Source organism: Camelus dromedarius, chromosome 20 (assembly GCF_036321535.1).
Source record: "Camelus dromedarius isolate mCamDro1 chromosome 20, mCamDro1.pat, whole genome shotgun sequence".
NCBI lineage: Eukaryota > Metazoa > Chordata > Mammalia > Artiodactyla > Camelidae > Camelus > Camelus dromedarius.
The window spans coordinates 23,102,712-23,126,015 of record NC_087455.1 but is presented as its reverse complement, the minus strand read 5'-3'; positions in this window follow the sequence as shown (position 1 = coordinate 23,126,015).

The following is a 23,304-nucleotide window of genomic DNA, read 5'->3' as shown; positions in this document are numbered from 1 at the left end:
TGAATTGATTTTTTCTTTTATTTTGGTAGGGCACATTAAAGAACTCGCTTGACGGATATTTCTTGAGTTGTGAATTAATTTGGAGCGATGCAGAGTCAGTGGAAGTTTTGGAGATGTTTTAATTGAGGAAGATGACAATGATGTGTGAATTAGCACATAAATTACAAAGTCCAAAACAATACCCAGTCACTGTGTATAAGCTAGCTGCGCTCTGCCTCACAGCAGGCCTGATGAATTAGCTGTTTTATTGACACCAATATCATGACAGAAACCCATGTCATCTTTTAGAATTTTTATATTTGTTGATCTTTTCTATCTCGTTCCTTTGTAAAATGTCAAATTGAAAATAAAAATAACCTTTTTTTAGAGGTTGGTTTATTTTTTGAAGCTTCTAAAAGGTAGCAATAGTGTTTGCTTTGAGTTAATATATATATATTTTTAAATTTCACTATTTACAGTTTTGGTGACTATTGGGGTTCATGTGCTCTCACCCTAATATTGATGTAGGAGAATTTGGGTAGAAGTACATTTTGTGGTTCAAAGATACCAATAACGATGTAGAGTGGATCGTTTTTAGCGTGTCTGGAATTGTAACATACAGTTGACATTTTTCACTGGTGATGCAGAGCCAGAAGGTCCTAGCACATTTTGTTCTTGGGCACTTGTCCAGGAATCCGCAGTGAGGCATGGTTTAGATAGTTGATCAGAAAAGTCAGAAGTGTCTTCAAAAGCTGATCAAAAAGAGGCAACGGTTATCTGGCAAAGTTTTTGTGTATTCATCAGTGGACCACAACCCAACTCAAAGGACAGCTGAAGTGGTTTAAAAGATGAAATCTTAGACGGGATGGCGTGATTATGTGACTAAGAAACGGCATTTGCTAAGACTTTAACTGAGTATCCGTCTGGGAAAAATGGGATAGAAGCATTTTCCCCAAGACAGGTAATGAGCCCTGTCAATCAAGACAATCAGCCTTCTTTTTGGTGGTGAAATCTTGGTATGCTCACGGGGATTGGAATGGTTGAGGATCAAGTAAGATCACATACGAAATATTTTAGAAGTCATAAAGGCTTTATCATTCTTTTTCTTTTCTAGGCGTAAAACACCAAGGTGTTACTAATGTTCAGCCACTGCTATTTGTACATTTGACTGAAAAAAAAACCAAGTAGCGAATTCTCGGTAGTCATTTCCCTCTGAGCACGTGGTGGTGGTAGACACAAACGGCAATCATTTCCCTCGTGATTTCAGTCACTATTACAGAGTCTGTCTTCCTTTAAAATCGATTCTTAGATACAAAAAGAGCCAGTCGGTCTCTGATCACTGCTCAACTGCTGCTTCATCTAAGCATCCAGCGAATCTTACTTATTGCCTTAAACTGGACTTGAGCACATCCTTGACAATATTTGCTCTCTTTTTCTTGCTTTGCCTTTTGATGGCTCTGCTTTAGCTCACCATAGATCTTAGAAGCTGAGCATCCTTACCTCACCCATCTTTCCCATATTTTTATTCCACTGGGGTCTGAAGTTAGATCAGGGACACCTAACTTCTTTCTAATTTTAGGAATAGGCCATTTATTATTGATGAGTCTGGGGAGCATGTTTGCAAGGATGGTCCTTCCTACTTGTTTTTGATTGTCAAGGGTATGAATGGATATAGTGTTGGAGGAGCTGTTCCTATTAACATTTTCTAAGTTTTCTGAAACCGTTTCAGAGAGTTAAGAGGAGTTTTGTAAAGAAAATTATGCTCTTTTAACAAATGTGTTTGCATTTAAAAAAATTAGAGTTTAGTTTTCTCTATGAAATGTTTTTCAAATCCGTTTATTCCTCCACATCTTCACTGTTATTCTAGTCTGAGCTATCAACTCTTGGTGTCCTTTAAATGTTTATTTGGTAGTGGGAGGTTATAGCTCAGTGGTAGAATGCATGCTTAGCATGCAAGAGGTCCTGGGTTCAATTCCCAGTACCTCCGTTAAAATAAATAGATAAACCTAATTATCTCCCCCCAACAAAACAACAAACAAGAAGATCATTGAACACTTGTTTGCTTCTACTCTTGATTTCTACCAAATTTTTATATGATTTAAAAATTTTAAATCATATAATGCTGGTCCCCTAATTAAAAGCCTTCAATCCCTTTTCATTGAATATAGAATGAATTTTAAATTCTTTTCCACGGTCTTCAAGGCTTTTGACCTCTTCAACCAGTTGCAACCACCCAGACTGGACATGCTTTCTGGTATCTGTCTCCTATGTCTTACTTAACATGCTACAAGATGGGGAAGAAGAGTATTTACAATACCTAATACCTCCCCATCTCTCCCCATACAGCCACGTGCGCTTCTGGAGGGTATCGGTCTTGTCTGTATTATTCACCACTGTGTTCTCAGGTCCTGTCACACAATTGGCACTACTAAATACAGATTATGTACACCATGACTTATCAGAAACGCCAAATATGCTACTGTGCAATGTAGCAGTTCTCACCGCTCAGGTTTGGAAATACTTATTTATGTATATAAATTCGCAATTTCCCAAGCCAGAGCTGAGGACATTACCTTTCGAAGCATAGACTGGCTGTGAGACTTGTTTATCATTCTCTCCTAGAATGTTGCAAATATATGTCACCTCTTCCTGGTGATTCTTCTTTCCTCCTGGTTTAGATAATCTCCAAGAGCATTTGAACATAGGATTGCTCAACAGTTAAAACATATGCTCAAGTTTAAAGCTCTTAAATACATTTTTAATGCTTAGAAATGCTAAGAAAAGTATTTATGGAGATTTGCCTGGAAAATATCCAGTCCATTATTCTAGACACTCTACATTTTATTCATTGATTTGGTCAGACCATTACCGAGTCATTCATTGATATCATGCCAAATTGGTCTAGTATAGAATATTTTTTTTTAAACTGAGTTACTTTTGCAGGTCTTTGCAGGTCTATGTATGGACCTTGTAAGAAAGAGCCTTGAAGCACACCATCTTTTCATTTACTGTAAAGATGTTGTTGAGAATGATATCCATTCCATTCCATTGGGTTCTCTCTAGTAGGATCTCCACTATAAAACTCTCTTCTTTCCCAGGTGGAAGAATATTTGTTATTGGCTGTTATGTTTTGCTTATGAACACTGGAGTATAGATTTAGTCACACACTTGTTTTTGAAAACATACCATTAATATTTATCAAGTGCTTACTGTGAGCTGGTTATCTTATAAAAGTGCTCTATATGAGTTATCCCATTTCATTCTCACAATAACCCTATGACATCAGTATTGTTATTATTCTTATTTCACAGATGAAGAAACCAAGCCAAGAGAGGATAAATCATTGTCCAAAGTCACACAACTAGAAAATAGTGGAATCAAACTGTGAACACAGCCTAACTTAGGTAGGCTGCCTTTCACATAGATCTAGCTTATCTTCCCTCATTTTATTTTTCTTTTGTCTTATTTTTATCTGAAAAATCTTAAGTCATTGTGGGAAAATGTGGAGTATAATGAAATGAAAAAGTTAGATATTGAGCTGCTTTTCCTTACGAGCATTATTATCTCATATCACAAAGCTCAAATAAATTTGCAAGTAGGAAATCAAATAGAAAGTATTAGAAAATGCATCTCTTGTACAGTAAGCTGTTTATCAACTATTATTCTCTTCTAGGTGCGTATTTCAACACTGACTGTGTTGTAAATTAACTTCCCTTTTTCTTGGGTTACTTTTCAGACTATAACCTTAGGAAATCTAACTTGTTATGTATTAAAGATTGTGCCTTATAGCACTATCTGGAGCCAATTTTGATGAATGCTTGATATTTCTATTGACTTTATTGAAATTAACAGTAACCAACAAGATGTTCTAAGAAGTATTGTAAGCTAATTATCTTTTCAAATTATAACCATGACAAAAGTTTGCACACAACATTGGAGACTTCCTTTTTTTCAGTTTTATAGTCACAGATTTTAATTATATGCTTTGTGTATGTAATCCAGGCTTAAACCATTTTGGAATATGAAAGTATTGGATTAAATACATGAATGATTATAGTTCAAATTACCCAAATTGCTGCTAGAAAATTCCCTAATTTATCAATAAGCCATCTGCTATCTTAAAGTTTTAGATTTACATACATAAAAATTCCACTAAAAATTCTAACTACAGTATATTGAATAGGTACCTATAATCATTTAAAAATGCCAAAAGATTATTCATTACATGTAAAATCTGATTAAATTAGCAACAACAAAACATATTTGTAAAAGGTATAATAAATTTCTCCTGATGCTAATGCCTCCCTCTACCATCTAGGTTTATGCCATAACTAGGTTACGCTCTCCTTTGCACTCTATGCAGAACAGCTTCTCTCTTCCGTTTTCCATTTTCATCTGCCTGACTCTCACATGTCTTTTAGGTTTTGGCCTACATATTTTCTCCGCTGGATCTAGGTTAGGTGTTCCTCCATGTTGTCCTACGGCTCTCTGAGTTTATCCCACGAGACCTGTTCCCTGCTTACCCATCCGAACTCCCGCAGAAGACCGAAATCCATTCTAAAGAGAGGAAGTGTTTCAAGTTCACTTTCTCGTTCTCTGCCTTTGCTTTAAAGATCAGCACTTCATAGGCTCTCAGTATTTGCTTTTTCACTAAATGAATGGATTTTATAGATATTATAAATATAATTTTAAAATATTCTCTTTAAACATTTCCTTTAAAATTTTCAGATTATTGATACATCCTCCAGTTGTTCTTTTTCAGCTTCAGTTCAGGTCTCAGCTCCCCTCATTGCTAGTTGTGTGTCTTTGGGCACATTAAACAAAGTCTTAGTGTCTTCATTTTAGAATCTAGAAAATGATGGTGCTCACATAAAAGGGTTGCAGTGAGTAGCACTTGTGACAAAACATAAAACACTTAACATAGTGCTTAGAACATAGTAAGTGCTTCTTTTTATATAAGGTATTTATTTATTTATTTATGTGGCCCAAGGGTTATTAACTCTGGCTTTGGGGCTTTGGGGAAAAATTATGTGGGTTCAAATCCTGGATTGGCTTCTTCTTAGACATGCGACCTTGCTCTTTGAGAGTCAATTTTCTCATATATAACAATGGGAATAATAGTCACATCCACCTTAACAGGTTTCTGTGAGGTTTAAGAAAGATAATGTAAATAAAATGCTTTGCACTTTACCTGGCACAGAGCAGAAGCTTAAAAAATGCCAAATATTATTAACAAATCTATGTCTCTCGCTAGTTCATCACTTTGCTGAAGTCCCAGATTTTTGTTTTATTTTTGTCTTTGAATTCCTAGCATCAGTATTCTTTTGCATTGGTAATTTGTATGTAATAATTTGTCTAATATATAAAGTAAAAATGACCCTAAGAAGGGTGACGCACTGAAATTTTTTTGTCCACTTACAACTTAATGTGACTTAGTGCATCAGTCAGTTAAAACTGGGGTATCTAGAGATAGAAGGCAGTTGTGGGGGTGTCATTATGGAATGTGGAGACATTTCCCAGTGAAAATAAGCCTCTCAGATGACACTGTCGCTGGAGAAAGGAATGCCAGGAGCCGAGGAAGAAATGTGGCTAGGTGACTTGGGAAAACTTCAAGAAAAAATTTAACCTAATTCCCAATTTTAGCGATGATTAGCCTTAGGGGAGAATTTTGGTGCTAATCCAAGGAAGTGGAAAAAAAACAATTTTGTCAGTGGGCCAGTTTTGCATGGTATTATTGTCTGATGACAGGAATTTCTTCAAATAAGATAATTTGGTAAATAGGCCCAGTATGTTTTTTAGAGCTGAGGTTTATCTGAATAGACTAGACAGTATGCCCAGGAGGATATGCATTAATTAGTGAGCTATTAGTGTTAAATTGCTGCTAATTTGGGTTTTGTAATTGAAAGGACCTAGAAGACTACAGAATGGTGTTGACAGCACTTTGGGACAGAAGGAAATCTGAAACAGCTCTGCTGCATCTCAGCTTTCACTAAGAGACCGGATTTGTTTCCCTTACATAAATTACCTGTTATTTGAACTTCCTGTCACCCTTTAAAAGTTATAATTAAGGGTGATAGGGGAATAAGTGAAGAGTTCTTCTTCGATTCTGAATATACCACACACGAGTGGGTAAGAGTACTAAATATTTTCCAAAAGTGCAATCAGTTAAAAACAGAAGATGTTGTCAGTTTAACATCACTCGTATAAAAAAATAGTTCTTAATCTAATTGTGAATTTACAGAAGATAAGCGCAATAATTCAATATGAATATACAATCTAAAAATCACCCTTATGGTTTTAATTCTTGCCCTCTAATGACATTGAAGGTAAGTTCTTCTTCCACAGTATATATGTGGGAGTTGCGCCTTTCATTTCCTTTGAGCTATTTTTTCAAACTCTATAACTTGTAGAAAACTAATAAGGCAAATAATCTTTGCTCTTGGAAATGCGACTTTATACGGTGGAAAGTAATTGATTACTGCCTTCTAGTCATTTACCAGTTTTGTTATTTTTGCATTTGTTAGTAAATTCATGTCAACATCTCTGATGGGCTTAAATATGTCTGGTCTTCAATTGATTCTCCTTTGAACCGCTTTTTATATCCTCTGGTTCTCTCATTAATTACTGAGTTAAGTAAAATCTTTGACAGATGTTCATTTTACACCTGTATGAGAGTCATGAATTTACTATTTAAAACTTATCCTTTAATAGCAGTTATATGATTGCATACAACTGCCAAAACTCAGCGGATTGTACGCTTAAAATCGTTGAATTTTATTTTATGTAAACTCTACCCCAATAAAGCTAGAGACACACGGCATTCAAAGAAATCCTGTGGGCAAATGAGTGGTCCAGGACTTGCCTTGGCATCTCTGCAGCATATGCTAGCTGTTGAGACAGCTAGTTTTTAATCACACTGGCCTGTCCAATATTTTCCCCTGCTTCTGAACATTTCCCATTAGTAGTCTCTCCATGTGACCTGACTTCCTTCATCCATGCCTTCAATATTGGAATTTTTCAAGACTCTCTCTTTGGTCATTTTCTTACTCTAGGCACTGTCCCCAGATGATCTCATCTCTTCTTCCATATGTTGAAGTTGGCTATTCTCAATCTCAAATGAAGTCATCCTGCTAGTAATGGACACTTGGTGAGAATTTTTCCGTTCCATGTACTCTCCTATGAACTTTATTGGAGATTATGGCATTACTTTGCTACATCCTCACAGTAACTCAAAGGTACTTCCATCATTCATTGCCACTTTCTCAGTGCGGAGTCTAAGACCTAGAATTTGTAAGTAGCCCCTAACGTCACAGAGCAAATGACTGGTGAAGCCTCAATCTAAATTCAGATAGTTACAGTGCCCAGATGTTTAACCACCATGCCATACTGCCTCCCTTCACCTTTCCTGGAATTCCAGTCCTACTCTTTTACTGTTTTCAAGTATCTTTAATATAATTGCTATTATGGTTTTATTTAAATTCAGCTGAATTAGTCAACTACAGAAATATAAAACTTCTTTAGCATTTCCCAATTGTAGAATGTATCATTTTTCAGTGAAAAAATTATTTTCCAAAGGATAACTTAACTCATTCCCATGGCAACAGAGTTTTTTCACTGGAGGGTAGAAATAAACAATTAAACCAAGTTCTTGATCTTTGTTTAGTTCCCCAGCCTCTTTCTTTCTTTATTGTATTTTGTACATATTAACTTACAGAAGTTTAATAATCTTGGCTGTAGAAATGTCATTTACACTGACCCCGATTTGAATCATGTTTTGATCCTTAATCCAACAAGATAATAAAAATGTGTAACTTTTATGGCAATGAGGATTTTATGAGCTGTTACTAATTATTTGTGTCAAAGTGCATAATTCACTAAAATTTCCAGTGAAATACAACTTAGAATCTACTACTTAATATTTCTACAGTGTCCTGAGGGTGAGCACTGTTGGTATAATAAGTAAGCCAGTTATTCTGTATTATAGGTACATGTTTTAATAAAATTTAGATCTTCAGAAAGCCCTGATTATTTAGATTTGTTCTATCACATTAGATATTTTCCTAGGCATTTTCAGATGATTTTCCCGAGGGTTTCTGTTTGGCTTCCAGTTTTTGACAATTTTCAGCCCCTGGAATTAGCCATCTCAGGAGGTTGACGTGATTGCTTCTAAACTCTGTAGGTAAACAATCACACGTGCACACACACACACATACACATGTACTTTTTTTTTTTTTTTTACATAAATGGGCTCATGCTTTACACACTGTTCTGCTATTTGCTTTTATCACTAACCTATTTTGGCCATAATTTCATTTCAATGTGTATGTGTATAGTATTCTCGGACGGAGGCATAGGACTGCATTGCAGGATTATATACATTTTAAAATAGGGCTCATTTTACTGCAACTTAGTAAAATATATCTTGAGCTAACTTACGCAAAAGTGTCAATATATTACAGCAAAACAACATTGTCTCATGCAAATAAGAACAGGGGAAGAGACCTGTGGTGTTAGGAGCAAGCTGGGCCCAAGGACTGAGTAATCCCATACGCCGCACTCATGAGTCTACTCATGAGTCTTCTTTATGATCCCTCCCACCACCTTTCCCTGCAGAAAGGCTCACCTTGAATATATAGTCCACAGGGCAGAATGTCTTTACAATAATAGAACTCAAATATGTACATTATAATTTCAGGTGCACAGACATTGACTTTTTACTCTCAGTTTTGATTCTAAGTTCCCAAGGAAAGCTCCAGTTTGGGCCAAGAGGTGCCACCCCTGGTCCAATCAACTTAGGTGAAGGAGGGTACCATCATTGTGTGAACTGGCTGCTAGAATTCTTTTGCTATTTACAGGTAGATTAAAGAATGGGAAATAGGAAATAAAAGGATGAAAAAACAACCCAGCAAGAGATTGATATAACATTTATTTGCCCAGTGCACCATTGTTAAGCAGTTAGTTTCAAATATTTTGTTATTATAAATAATGCTACAATAAATATCTATAAATACAACTTTGCACATTATGTAAATCAATATTTAAGATAAATTTTGGAGATTGAAATAATAGGGCAATGGAATGCATATTTTACAATTTTATAGTGACCAAGTTTAGCCCAGTTTAGATTCCCATCAGTAGTAAATGAATATGAATGAGGGCGTTTCTCTGCAAACTCATCAATATTGAGCATTATCAGTTTTTTAAAAGTTTTTTCCTATTTAACTGGGTAAAGATTTCTTGGTAAAGGTAAAATATGGCTTGTTTTAATAAAATGTTAGCAGCTGTTAAACCTTATAAAGTTTAAGTATTGCAGTGCTGAAACAGCGTCTTAAAGGCAGCCCTTCCATCTATTCACCCCTCCTGCTTTCAGATCCCAGTGGAATCAGCCTACACTTCCTGAGACTGAATTGCCTAGGAAACCGTGACTAATTCCTAATCTGGAAGCTTGCACACTAAAGACACATCAGTCCCTCTTCTGTCACCACTCCTCCCGCCCTAAACTTTGCTAACTCCCTTCTATGTGTTGAACATCTAACTTTCTCATTAAATTGTTTGCTCCTTTAAGACAGAACTTGTATTTCGTTCATCTTTATAACTTTCTTAAACCCAGTGTCAAGCAAAATGTCAATATATATTTGTTATGTAGACTGATTGCCTATATGCCTCAGGCTAATGGACTTTTCAGAGATCTGAAGATTTTTTAGGATGGCCACTATACCAAGCTCTATGGCAGGCAAATGCTTTTTCTCTGGACCATAGTTTTCCTACACACAATCTAGATCAACTAGATAATCACTAAAGTTATTTTTTTAACCTAAGGTTCTATAATAATACTTTGCTTTTTCAGTTACATATGAAAAATTCTTGTATTCCTGTACAAAATAACAGAATTTAAATAATGTATTGCCTAATTTCAAATTTCCATTTAACAAACCTACAGGATTTAATTCAAATGTGTATTACTTACAAAATGGAGTACTTTTACTTGCCACCTCTCTGCAGTGTGTTAGCCCCATCTAGTGAATGATTAATGAATTCTCAAAAGCCAGTAGTAGCATGTGAGCATGTTTAAAGCTGCTGCTGAATCAAATGTCATCTTGTTTCCAGTCTTTGAGCTTTTGCTGTTTCAGATCTAACCAAGGTTGAAAGAGGAGTTTATGGTGAGGCGAGTTTGGGAAATGTTTGAATGCCTTTGTAGAAAAGATTCATTTTAAGAGTGGAACAATACAAAGAGTTGTAATCTACTTCTCAATCCCCACCCTCCCTCCAACACTGGTTTTTATTTTTACCAAATAAATACATCCACTTGGTTCAAATAGTCATATACTTGTACAAGATTAGGTACAGAAAACAGAAATCCCCTGCTAATTTTCCCCTATTTTTTCCCTAAAGCAATTACACATACCTAATTTTAGTTGACTATTTTAATATGTACCTCCATGTCTTAAATAGCACAATCCTGTTTTTATTGTCTCTGTGATTATTTAAAATAATTTGGGATAAACAATGTGTTGCAGTTGTGTATAAGTTAACTAAGTCTCTAGCGGAAAGCCAGTCCAGTAGTATTTGAAGAACCCTAAACAAAGATCAGTCTTTTGGTGTTCTTGACTTAGGCTTCTAACATCAGGCTGCTCCTCAGTATCCTTCGCTGGTCTTCCTCTTCCTGGCCTCTGAACTTTTTAGAATGCTCGGGGCTCTGGACTTGGATCTCCTATTTTCTTTCTCTGAGGTGATCTTATTCAAGCCCATGGCTTAAAATAAAATCCACATTGCTGTCCTATTGTGTCTATCAAATTCAAGGTGTATATCCAAATGGTCTAAATGTCCATGTGCTAGTTCCACCTGGCTATTAAATGAGCGTTTAAAAAATTAACGTCTCTAAAATAGACTTGAATTTATTTCTACTCTCCTCAAAATGAAATCTTTCCCATTATTTAACCCAACCCCAAAATGTTGGGTCATCTTTGATTCTCTGTATCAGATCTGTCAGTAGATCTGTTATCTGCTGGTTTTTCCATTGAAACTGATGTTGAGATTTAAGGATTCTATTACCGCCAACCTTGCTGAAGCCACCAGCGTCTCTTACCTAACTCACTACACTGCTCCTCCTTCTCCAGCAACAGCTTCACTGATCCCACTGTTGGTGCCCCCAAGTTTATCCTTCCTCCTTCAAGCCTCACAGCAGCCAGAGTTATACTGTCATTCTGCTCAAAATGAACAGATTTGCAATATAAGTCCCAATAGCATATATTTTATGTAAATGAAAACCACAGCCACGTCCAAAATAGCATTATATGCTTTACAAGGAGTGATACAGCCACCACCTAGAGTGAATGACTCAGGTGAGGAAGGGGCTGTGAGTGAGGTGTGGGAATGAAAGACAAAGTAAAACAGAAGTGGGGTCCTAAATGGACCCACCAGGAAAATGTTACATGACCTAAGATATATATTAACTCAACCTTTCAGAAATTGAGATTCAACAGAGAAAGTCCATAAATCAATAAGACACTATACATATTTTTGAGTGAATAGTCTGTGACATTTAATATTTTACTTGAAAATATTACATTTTTACAATATTGCATTATTACAAAGCTAACATGTTAGCTTTGCTATTTTTTTTTTTACCTCTTATCTAAATTGTTCTCTTTCAAACCAGATGTCTGTTGGTGAAATAAATCAGTGGAGAGTACGTTTTTGCAACTCTTCCTCACTATTAAAACTTTTAGAATCTCAAATCTTAGTTAGATATATGTCAGATTTAGAAGCTTACCCCTTTCCCATTCTATTTTGCTTAAATCCTAAAAATTTTGAAGGTCAGCATGTACTTTCAATAGAGTATAATAGTAGAAGATTACATTGAAAAAAATTACATTTAAAAGCTTACTGCTTACAGCCTTTGAAGACCTTATAGGCACAGAATGAAATATTGGATATTACTATGTATAAGTATTGTATCATTAAATCCAAGTGACAAAAAGATAAAATGGTATCAGAGTACCATGCACATAGCTAATATAACGAGCTAGATTCTTAAATTCGGCAATAAAAATGTATAAAAATTTTAGTCTATATATTTAGGGCAGGAAAAAGTGCATTTTAGGCATTTTAAAAATTGCTAAGTATTATCATCACCAAATGCTTTTAAGAAATTGAATCCATTTTGTTTCAAAGTAAATGTGAGATGGAGTTATTGGCTTCAAGGGGAAATTAAATCCCCTTTTCTATCAGCAATTTAGTATCTATTAAAGAGATATTTCTGTGTTTATAGGCACTCCTATATCTATTACCTTATGAGTGGAACTTTAATAAATAAAAGTTCACAAGTTGAAGGAGATTGTGCAAGGTTTTGAAAAGGGAGGTTTGGCTCATGTAGGTTAAGGTTCCTAGCTGGCTAGATGTGGCTTAGCTTAAGATGAGCCTGATCTGTGAGAACCTTATACTTCATTGTAGGATGTAGAAAAATTTATGATAACTTCAGGGTGGAAAACGCTAGCTGTCATTTATGGAGTACCTAGTATGGGATAGCTCTGATAGTAGGTACTTTAATTCTATCCAAATTTAATATTTGTGTTTATATCACTACTTTACAGAATAACCTGTGGCTTACAGAGTTTTAGTGGATTTCTCAATTTTAAACTGTTAGAAAATGCGAGGTGAAGTTGAACGCAGGTCTTTTTGGTGCTCCAGTAAATCACTAAATCATCCCCCATTTGTATCTCTGAACATTCTCATTTACCTTTGTTAGATACATAGAATTTTATTTTGCACAATAATAGCCATGAAATGAAAATGAAGGTCTAAGACAAAGATCATATCAGAGATGCCAGACTTTTAAATAAAAGTGAAAAACTTAATTTATCATTTGAATTTTTTGTCAGTATTGTATATAGACATCCAGACATTTCCAAGTACCTTATACGGTAGCATATAGACAAAACATGAATGGATTGACTGAATTTAGCATTTTGATTCAGTTATATTTTATTGTGTTTTATAACCTAAATATATATATTAATAAGTAGTTTTGACTTGCATGTCAACTAACCTTATTGTGGTTATCATTTTGCAGTATATATAAATATCAAATCATTGTGTTGTACGCTTTGAACTTATACAAAGTTATATATCAATTATATCTAAATAAAACTGGAAAAGTAGTTTTGACTGACAAAACAAATACATACTAATTTTATTTCCTTACTGAACCATGAAAACATAAGAGAGCCTCTCACTAACTTTGCTTTTTGTGAGTAAAGGCAATGTCTAATTTCTACAGCTTATGCAGTGACAGAGCCTTGTATAAAATCCAATTATTGTGGGTCTCCAGAAGAATGGGAAATACATTGCATACACAAGTACACATACAGAATAGAAAGGATTTCTCCATTATGCTAGACAATGCTCTAAAATTAGCCTAATGAGAAGAAAAAGGAGGATGGTGTTCTGCCTTGAAAATGCTGGTGGTGACAGGAAGGGAGGAAATGGCCCAGGGAAGCAGAGAAAAGTTAACCAGGCAATTTGACCAAGGGAAAGCAGATGAGCAGAACTCGCAATGCCGCAGTTTGAAATGGGGGCGGAGGGAGGAATCTAGTCTTTGGGAGCTTGTAAAGGATGGGGGCTGTAGGTGCACGGCTACGTAGAACACTGCAAAGAAAGGGCTAAAAAATACAACTGAGTTTATTACTCATTGAGAAATGCAATTTGGAAGTGTGCTAAGTTGCAAGAATGAAATTATCTAGAGTCTGTTAAAAAGGCATATGATTGCTATGGCCTGTTAGGAGTCAGCAGTATGATTATTGACACTATGTTTGTAACAGAGTGGAATTGTAGGGTGACTGATAGAACTAGTAGAACTAGGTGATATGTACAAACTGCTTTCCAGGCTCACTTGGTGTGTATTCTCTGTGTGTGCTAGTAGAATTCAACCTCATAATTCTTCCAAGATGGAAATAAGAGCAGGATGAAATTAAACTCATGTTTTAGAATGTTTCTGATCATATCAAGTAGAAGAGATTAATTTGGTGAGGGAACTGGGCTTTCCAGGGCTCCCCAGAGGGGGAAATCTTCTGGGAGCAGAACTGTTTTGCTTTAAAAGCAGGAGTACATCTTTGCTGGAGGGAACCCCATGCGACTCAGTGGCTAAGAGTCAAGAGGGGAAGTAACTGCTTACACAGCCTTGAATCCATGCAGGATGATGTTCCCCTACCTGTGAGCCTCTCTGCAGGCAGGGCTTCCTGAGATACATCTTCAGCCTAAATCTTTTCTTCCGTTATGGTCCATAACAAAGACTTAAATGTCTCTTTTCTTTGGACCTCGGTTCAGCAGCTGGTCACTTGCATTAAATCATTTTCTGCTTTGAGCACTTGGGACCAGAGGTGGAAGCCAAAGAATCCAATGCTTTAATTTTTCTATTAAGTTCTGATGACACAGGCAAGAGCCCTGGGCGGCATTCAGTTAAGGTTCAGATCTGTGGGTGAGTGCTCACGTGGTGAGTGGCGGAGAACAGTGTCCCCGCAACAACATTGGGTTGGGCACTGGGAATTCTGTTTCTGCTGTCACTTGCTGTTCAGTGTTGAATCAGGATGGTTTGTATCTGAGACTCTCTTTGCTAGACTGCACGATGACAAGGCTGATGCAGCACAAGCGATTTTTCATATTATCTGAAGTTTTGAATATATTACGACAATGTGAAGATCCTTATAACAATTACAATAGATGATAAAGATGTTTTGCTAGCATAGCTATTTTACTCTAGAAATTCTAAACAATATAAAGTAGTCTTTCTTAATGTAATAAATAATTTAGTGATCTTTTTAGGCATCAACCCCATGAAGAGACTTTCTTCCTTGCAATCATGATCAGATGAAAAATCTGACAAAAGGGATAAAAGAGACAAAATCTGGACAAAGAGATAAATATAGCAAAAAAAAAAAAAAAGTTAAAAGATTAAGGATGTGATGTGAGATTCCAAGAAATTGAGCAAACATTCGAAGGAGTAATATATTAGAGTATGGACCACATGCATCAGAATCTCCTGGGGTTTGGAAAAGAAATATGAGTCAAAAATGTAGACTCCTCGGGCCCAGGTCAGAACCACTGAGCCAAGATCTCTGTGAGTGGGACCTGAGAATCTGCATTTTCACGAGCCTTGGAGATAACCCTTATGGTCTCTAATGTTTGACGATCAATGCATTTGGCTTTGAGCTTAATCTACCCCGGTTCCGTATATTTCTTTTTTTTTTTTCTTCTAGTCTTTTTAAAGATACAGTTGACATACAGCACTGTATGAGTTTAAGGATGTACAGCATAAAGATCTGACTTACGTACATCATGAAATGTTCATCACAATAAGTTTAATGAACATCCATCATCTCATATAGATACAAAATTGAAGAAAATAGAAAAAATTGTTTTTTCTTGTGATGAGAACTCTTAGGATTTACTCTTAACAATTTTCATATATAATGTTCAACAGTGTTAATTATATTTATCACATTATCCATTACATCACTAGCATTTATTCATCAAAACGCATTTGGCTTTGTGGTTAATTTCACCCCAGTTCCATAAGGTTCTACAGTTAACTGCATAAATTTAGAAAATACAGTGAGAGAAGGCTCTCATTCTTAAAAAAGAAAAGGAATGAGTATCTTTAGTTTACCTCTTGTGAAGCATTTTAATTTGATCTTGATTATTGTTAGAGAAACAGAATTAGAATAACATCTTGGCTCTGTACCACTAATATATTACACATATATGTATTTCCTATGTAGTTTAATAAATACAGAGGAAAGAGAATGTCTTTGGAGGGAGACAAAGGATTCAAGATCCCTCTTAGAGTCTTAGTTTCTTCTCCTGTAAAATAGAACAATTAGTAACAGCTTGAAGGATTTGAAAATGTTAACTAAAATGGTATATGTACAACTTCTAGCCTAATGTCAACAGTCAGTAGACATTAATCATGCTGGCTTTCCTTGTCTTATTATCCTTTGTATTCAATGATAACATCATTGAAATGGTGTTAACCACGGAGAGCAGTTTTTCTGTCTGCACAGTGCACGCAGGTGGGCATTCTTGGATTTGTAGCTTTAGTGACTCCCTGAAGACACTGCTGCTATTTGTATCACTTATTTGGGTTTCAACATTCCACAGATATTTAATCAAACCTATATATCTCATGCCAGTTTGGTGTCTTTCCCCCACCTTGATTTCCTCATAATCGTATCACATTTTCCACTGTCATATTGTCTGAAATTATGCTTCAGAGCTGCAAAAACTTTAGTCTCTTTTCTGCTAGACTCACCTACACCATTAAAAATTGTTTGAGTTATCTGATTCTATTTCTTATTATTAATACTTTTAAAATATTATGTCTAGTATTTCAGCTTTAGTGATTTTACTTTGCTGTAATTAATCTTTAGTTGACTTGTAGGTGAATGGAATAGCCATGCTTAGGAGCAGGATATGACGTTCAGAGTGTTCTGATGTCTCAGATTCAATATGCACACAATCAAATCTCATTCGTCAGAAATCTGCATGTCCCTTCTGTGTGTTTTCATAAATCACAGACAGGGCTGAAGGGATCCTGCATCTGTGGTTTCTCGCTGCCCTTTCTCTCACTGGGCAGTGGCTCAATCAGTAAAGGGTCCAGACATTCAGTATTTTAAATTAAGTTTTCAACAACGAAAGATGAAATAAAAGCAATTTTCAAATTTATCTCTGGCCAATGAAAGAATACACAAAACTAAAATGAACTATCCTGAATCATCTTTCACGCCCTCCTCTGTGTCTCATTAACCATTTTCAGAACGGTTTCAATAAAAATTAAAATAATAGATAGAAACTCTAGTTGTGCATAGTGAAAGCTGTTATTCATATAAAGCATCAATCTTTGGTGTTTGTGATTATTATCAAACTTCTATCATTCTGGAAGATTTCAGGATTAATTAATAATAAATCAATTCTCAGATGAGAGAAGGTGTTTTGAGTGTTTAACAAAAGCCGATGTGACCCTGACACAGGATTTGTCCCAACAATCACAGCATTTCTGAGATGTTCTCATTAGATGTACGTCTGTGTAAATCCCTTTAAAGTAAGTATGTACAACTGTTACTTTTATTCTATTTGGAGATACAAAGGGTTTTAATTGGAGTGCCAATTTTCTGCAGCCTTAGCTTCCTTAGAATTGTAGCTTTGTTGTTAAAATGTGTCTCATTGATAAAAGACTCTTCCTAGTTCTTAGAGGGGAAAAATGCCTGTTCTATTCTGTTTGAAAACGTTAACAGATAGTTTCCAATTTAAAGAAATTGACTTTTTGAGCCTAATACAGTTGGGCAAAATATAAGAATAAAAGTGGAATCCAATTATCTCTAACTTGTACACTTTGTTAAAGAGCTATTAAATTGGAAACTTCTTGAGCTTTTTCAGAAAGCACATCTAAGCTTTCTGTTGACAATAAATGCAAAATAAAAATAATTTAAAAATGAAAACCTTGACAGATTAATCATGTCTCCTTCACAATTGAGGTCTTCTATACACACAAAACTAGGCTCTGTTTCTGACCTAGTCATTTACATTATGTTTCAGTCTGTGAAATTTTTTTCCTGTTCATGACAGATGTAATTCCATTAAAACAAATTCTGTCACTAGGTGGCTCCATTTAGCTTTTAAAAAGCAATCTTCTATGAGCGCTTCTGTTTTTGGAGCATTTCTTTTTTCTTATTTCATCTCGTATATTTTTGCCTTTGTATCACATACAGTCTGTGTAGCTTAGTTGCAAACCATTAGCTGTATGAAATTAGAGCTTATGCACAATGTGCTGCCGGCTCTTCTGTCAACAAATAATGAAAGGTGACAGATGACAGTTCTACAGGACTGTGGGTATTGGCGGGAAGCCATTGCTCAGTGCCTGGATCCTTGGCTAAATTATTTCCAGACTTATTTTCTCACTTTAGAGCTTCATTTGACCATTAAGTCATTAACCCTGTAATGAGAGAAATCCCCCAAAATTTACAGAAAGAAGGATGGATTCTTTTTAAGTCCCTGAGAAATTCCTAAGAGGAATGGTGTGATCCAGTGGCAAATACCTTAGACCAGGTGTTGAAACACAGGAAGTCTATTTTGGGTTTTAAAAGGCAGTTAATTCAGCTATCTTCCCTGAATCTCAGCTTCCCCATCAATAAAGTGGAGGGGTTGGACTGGGTGATTTTTATAATCTCTTCTAGTTTTAATATTTTAGGATGTGTGATATGCCCAAAGGGATTGTTTAAGCAGAAGTGGTCTTGTTATATAAATATTATTTACTTTCTTAGGTCATAAACTTGTGAGGAAGGGGAAATGTCATAATTTCTCTAGCTTCAGAGCCCAAAACAGTGCCTGGTATGTAGAAAAAACTCAACATACACATTTAAATAAATAAATGAACTGCCTAGGAGCACTGAACAATGGAGCCCACAGGGCAGTGTTGGCTCTCTGAAGTCTTATTTCATCTTATTCTCTCTTTTACTGGTCCTTGAGTTTCTATCCTTAGAGTTATAGGTGCCCATTGATGAAGGCAAGTCACCTGAGAATGCATCTGTTCTTTCTGGAAAGAGTGAAAGTTTCTAGGCTTTCTCTGTTAACATTGGTTTGCTGTTTAGATGGAATGGTTGCCCTTGTAAATGCTTTAGAAGGCAAAGCTCATCTGTAGCAATAGATTTAAAATCCTACAACATGGTGGTGACAAACTATGGACTGAGGACCCTGCTTGTCTGTTGGCTCTGAAGCTGTTGGGCCCAGCATGAAGGGCAGGGTCCAGGAAGCAAGGTCCTAAGGGAAAGTGAGGTGTTAAGAGAAGGGTTGAAAACTGGCAGAGAAGTGAAAGGATGCTTAGTGAATTTTAATAGAACAGTCAAATAGGGCATAGATAAGTGCAAACTATTTAACATGCACAGAAGAAAACATGATTAAAATAGCACTTTTGTGAGGAGTGTAAGAATCTTGACAGCATGCATTTAGGGCTAACTTGGGCCAAATATCTAATTCTGAAAGCATCTGAAGGGGGCGTCTTGATAACAGCAAAATGATTGAGAAAGAATCTTCAAACTCTATAGAACGAGAACAGTGCACCATTCACAATATCATTATCTTAAAATACACACAAGAAATTAAAATGCTGTGCAATGTGGTTCTGATGTTTTTCAATTATGATCATATCTTAGTCATCAGCTATCTGGAAATGGAAGTGTTTATATGACATTGCAACATCATACGTGGTCTCTTTCTGAGATCCTCTGTTGTACTACGCTATGATAAATTGGAATGGTTTTATCCTACTTGACTTTTGTTAGGAAGAGGAAAAATTTCAACTTGGTTTGATCCCCCAGATGCTTAAAAGTCTGTAGCTTTTACTGGAAAACACTATTTAAAAACTCTTGCTGACCACAATGGCCCCATGAGAATTCGCCACTGAACAATGCTCCCTGGAATGCAGGTCACCATGGAATACAAGAAAAGGTATTATTGTTAAGGGTATTGCTAATTTAAAATTTTTTCATGCTTTGACAGAATTCTGGGAATTTTGCTTAGATAGTTCTCAATATGAAGCATTTTGGAAAATTTGTGCCAAGCAAGTATCTTTTTTTGATGCAAAGATCTCTCTCTTTGGGTAATGCCATTTTTTTAAGTCTTCTCACCGACATGCTTTGCTGTGGTTGGAGAGGATGGTACAGAAGACACTCCCCTCCTTAATGGTGAGAAATAAATATTTTTGTCCTATTTGTAAAACTATGATGTCAGTATGCAGCAAAATGGAAACAGTATGTGTTACATAACATGAATATAAGATACAGAGCATACAGTTGTATCTATGACACTGTAAATACGAAAACGTTGAGTATGCCACAAGGATAGGAAATAGATGATGTGGAAAAAATTTTAATTTTGTTTGTTTGCTTGGGATTATGAGTGATTTTTCTACTTGTTATTTCTATTATGTCAATATAACCTTTATGGCAGTTATTTAAAGCCATAGTCTCATCTTAAAGGCAAGAAATTTTACGGAGCATAAATAACACTCCACTGCATTAACTGATAAACACATGTTATTCTCATATCATAACATTTAAGGGATACTCAAGGTTTTTCCCATTTCTGTTTCTTCTCCACGGAGAAGAAACTTTGATGTGGCGCCAACAGAAACAATGAAGTAAAGGGCAGAGCTTAACTGAAGGTGACTGTGAGATGCTGATAGAACTGAAGAACATAAGTTCTCTCTTGACTTAATTTCTCGTTGTCCAGTTTGGACCATCATCTCACCTACTTGCTGTGATATGAGGGGTTTGAAACAAGTTTCAAACTGGAGATAACTTAGACTTTGGAGTTCCTGCATGATTTGGATAGACTCGGGTGAAAGAAGGCAAAGAGAACTATGTAGACCAGCCTCGAGAGGAGGGAATTGTGAGCGAGTCTCTGCGTTTGCTGCATGACTCGGTCTAGTTCACCCTGGCGGGGAATATCATGGGGATCTCTCTCTCTCTCGTTCACACACCTACCCACTCATGTGCTAACCCCATTTGGGTGACTCAGCCAAAGCAGCAGTGGGTACGATGTTCCCTAGTCAAGGATTTGGGGATTTGGGCTTCTAGCCATCTTGTACTATCACCTTCCTATTGAAATGGGACCTTCTTTTGCATATGTATGTTGATCATTTTAATCCCCCTTACACGCTGCAGAACACTTCTTAATAGTGGTACTTTTGACTGCAAACAAAGCCATCACCAATACTTACCATAATTATATGAAAAGTGACAGACATCTCACCATAAAAACAGTTAGGCTACTTGATTTTTATCTGAAGAGAGTTATGAGAAAACCAGCATAATGTGGAAGAAAAGACAGAGGACTGGGAGATAGAAAGGCTGATTCTAGTCCAACTATTGTTAAGACCAGCATGACCACTTCCACTTTAATGACACAAATTCTCTCGTGGACTAGTTGATCTCTAGATAGGGTGATCATACAAGCTCTTTTTGCCTAAGACAGTCCTGGTTTACACCTGTTATCCCTATGTAATTATTAATAGCATCCTTTTCACGCTCAACAGTGTCCTGGTCTGAATGATAAATTATACAGTTACTTTATCTCCAAAAGTCCTTTCAACTTGAATAATCTTTGATGTTGCCTAGAGATGAGACGTGGAATCTGCTGTCCGAGAGCAAGTCATTGAAATTTTAGCCCTTTATTTTGAGTAGTGGTGAGAGATGAAGGCACTGAGTTTGATATGGCTCAGATCATGAAGGCCTGGTATTCAAAGACTATTAATTTTATCCTGAAGTCTATGGTGAAACGTTTTAATCAGGAAAGAAACAGACATCATTTTAGCTGCATTTTAGAGAATGGATTTTAGGAGACGATTGCTGCAGACAGTAATCTTGCTAAGAGATTATTACAATGATTCAATAAGAAATGATGGAGGTCTTAGGCAGGATTATGACAGTAGAGGAAAGAAAAATACTAATTAAAGAGATATTCAGATGGTAATATCTATAGGATATGGGATACGGTGACCGAATGTGTTGATTATGGGAGAGGCTAGAGTTTAGGGCAACCTCCCCCTGATTCCAAGTGTCTGTTAAATGGATGAATAGAGACACCGTTCATGGAAAGGGAAACCACAGGTGTTCTGAACTAGCAATTTGATGAGCTCTTTGCTAGACTTGTGGAGTTTGGTACATTTATGGGACACAAAATGGAAATATCCAGTAGACATTCAGATATAGGATAAGAACATTATAATACTGACTAGGTTCTGCTCTGGTGATGTAGATTTGGGAGTGATTAACATATTCAAAGATCCTGGAAAATGTCCAGGGGAGTATAGACTGAGACAAAATTGAACCAATGAAAGAGACCTGGGGGCCCATAGCATGAAGGGAAAGAGCAAATGAAGAGAAATGATAAAGAGCTACCAGAGAAGTAGGAAAAAAATCCATGAGAGTGATGTTCTATAACCGCAGAAGTAGTTAAGACTCCTTTAGAGCATGTGCACGATGCTCCAGTTTAGTAGTGCTCAACCTTTTTGGTCTCAAGATTCCTTCACACTTAAAAAATTTTGAGGAACCCAAAGAATTTGTAGACTACAGCTATTGATTTTTTATTATACTAGACATAACATTGAGATGGTTTAAAACATGTATTAATTATCCAAACATAATAGATTCAGTCAATTATGTTGTTCAATAGCAACAAAACATGATTTTTGTAAAAATAACAATATTTTCAAAAAATTTTAGCGAGATGAGTGAAATTATTTTATATAAATGTCTTTAATGTGTAAATTGATAGAAGGCAGCTGAGTTCTTGTATCTGCTTTTGCATTTATTCTGTTGTACTATGTTGCCTGGGTTAAGGTATATGAAAAAAAGCTGGCTGTACATAAATATTCAGTTGGAGAAGAGTGGAGTCTTTTCGTAGACTTTTAAGATAATTATAAATATTCTTTGATATTACACCAGAACTTGACTAGTGATAATTTCTTGAAGATTAGTTACAATGTGGCATCTAAAAATATCAATGAACTTTTTGTACTGTATTACATTAAAATTCTTTGATATATCTTGAACTTTAAATGAGTTCTTAACTTGCAGATGATTTCATATCATCTCGTTTGTGATTTGGAAAATACTAGCTCACTGAGTTATGTAGATCTTTCAAATGTTGGCATGTTTTGATATATAATATTTAAAAATTACATTTACCAATATCACTGCAGTTCTCATCAGAAGGATATTGGGAAGCTGTCAAGTTCATGATGGCAGATACAAGTTTTCCAATATTCTAATTTTCTCTCAAAAGTTCAAATTTTATCATTGGCAAAACATACTGTCAGCTGTCTTCATTGAAGATACAGGTTTACTACATTTGTTTTCAACAAAGTGTCTCCCCAGTACTCAAATCTGAATCACTGTGGTCCACCTGTTAGTTCTTTCAAGTAAAAAGTGTGTTCCATGAATCAAGCAGCTAATCCAGAAGCTTACAGCTCAGTCACACAGTGCTTTCCTTTGGCATCCAGCTGAATTGCTTTATATACACTTTCTATTTTGTCTCACAGAATATTAAAATTGCATGTGCTCAAGAGTTAGGATTTAATAACATTAATATTGGTTACTACTCAACAAAGATATTACTTAGGAAATTGACTTTACTTTGTATTAACTTTGAGTATGTTGTAGTGAAGAATTGCTGTATGTTTTCCAGCCTCTTCTTTGGTTGGTGATTAAGTGTCAATAGTTTTACCAACATTGATTTTACACAATCAGTGCAAATGTGAACACAGTGAAGAGG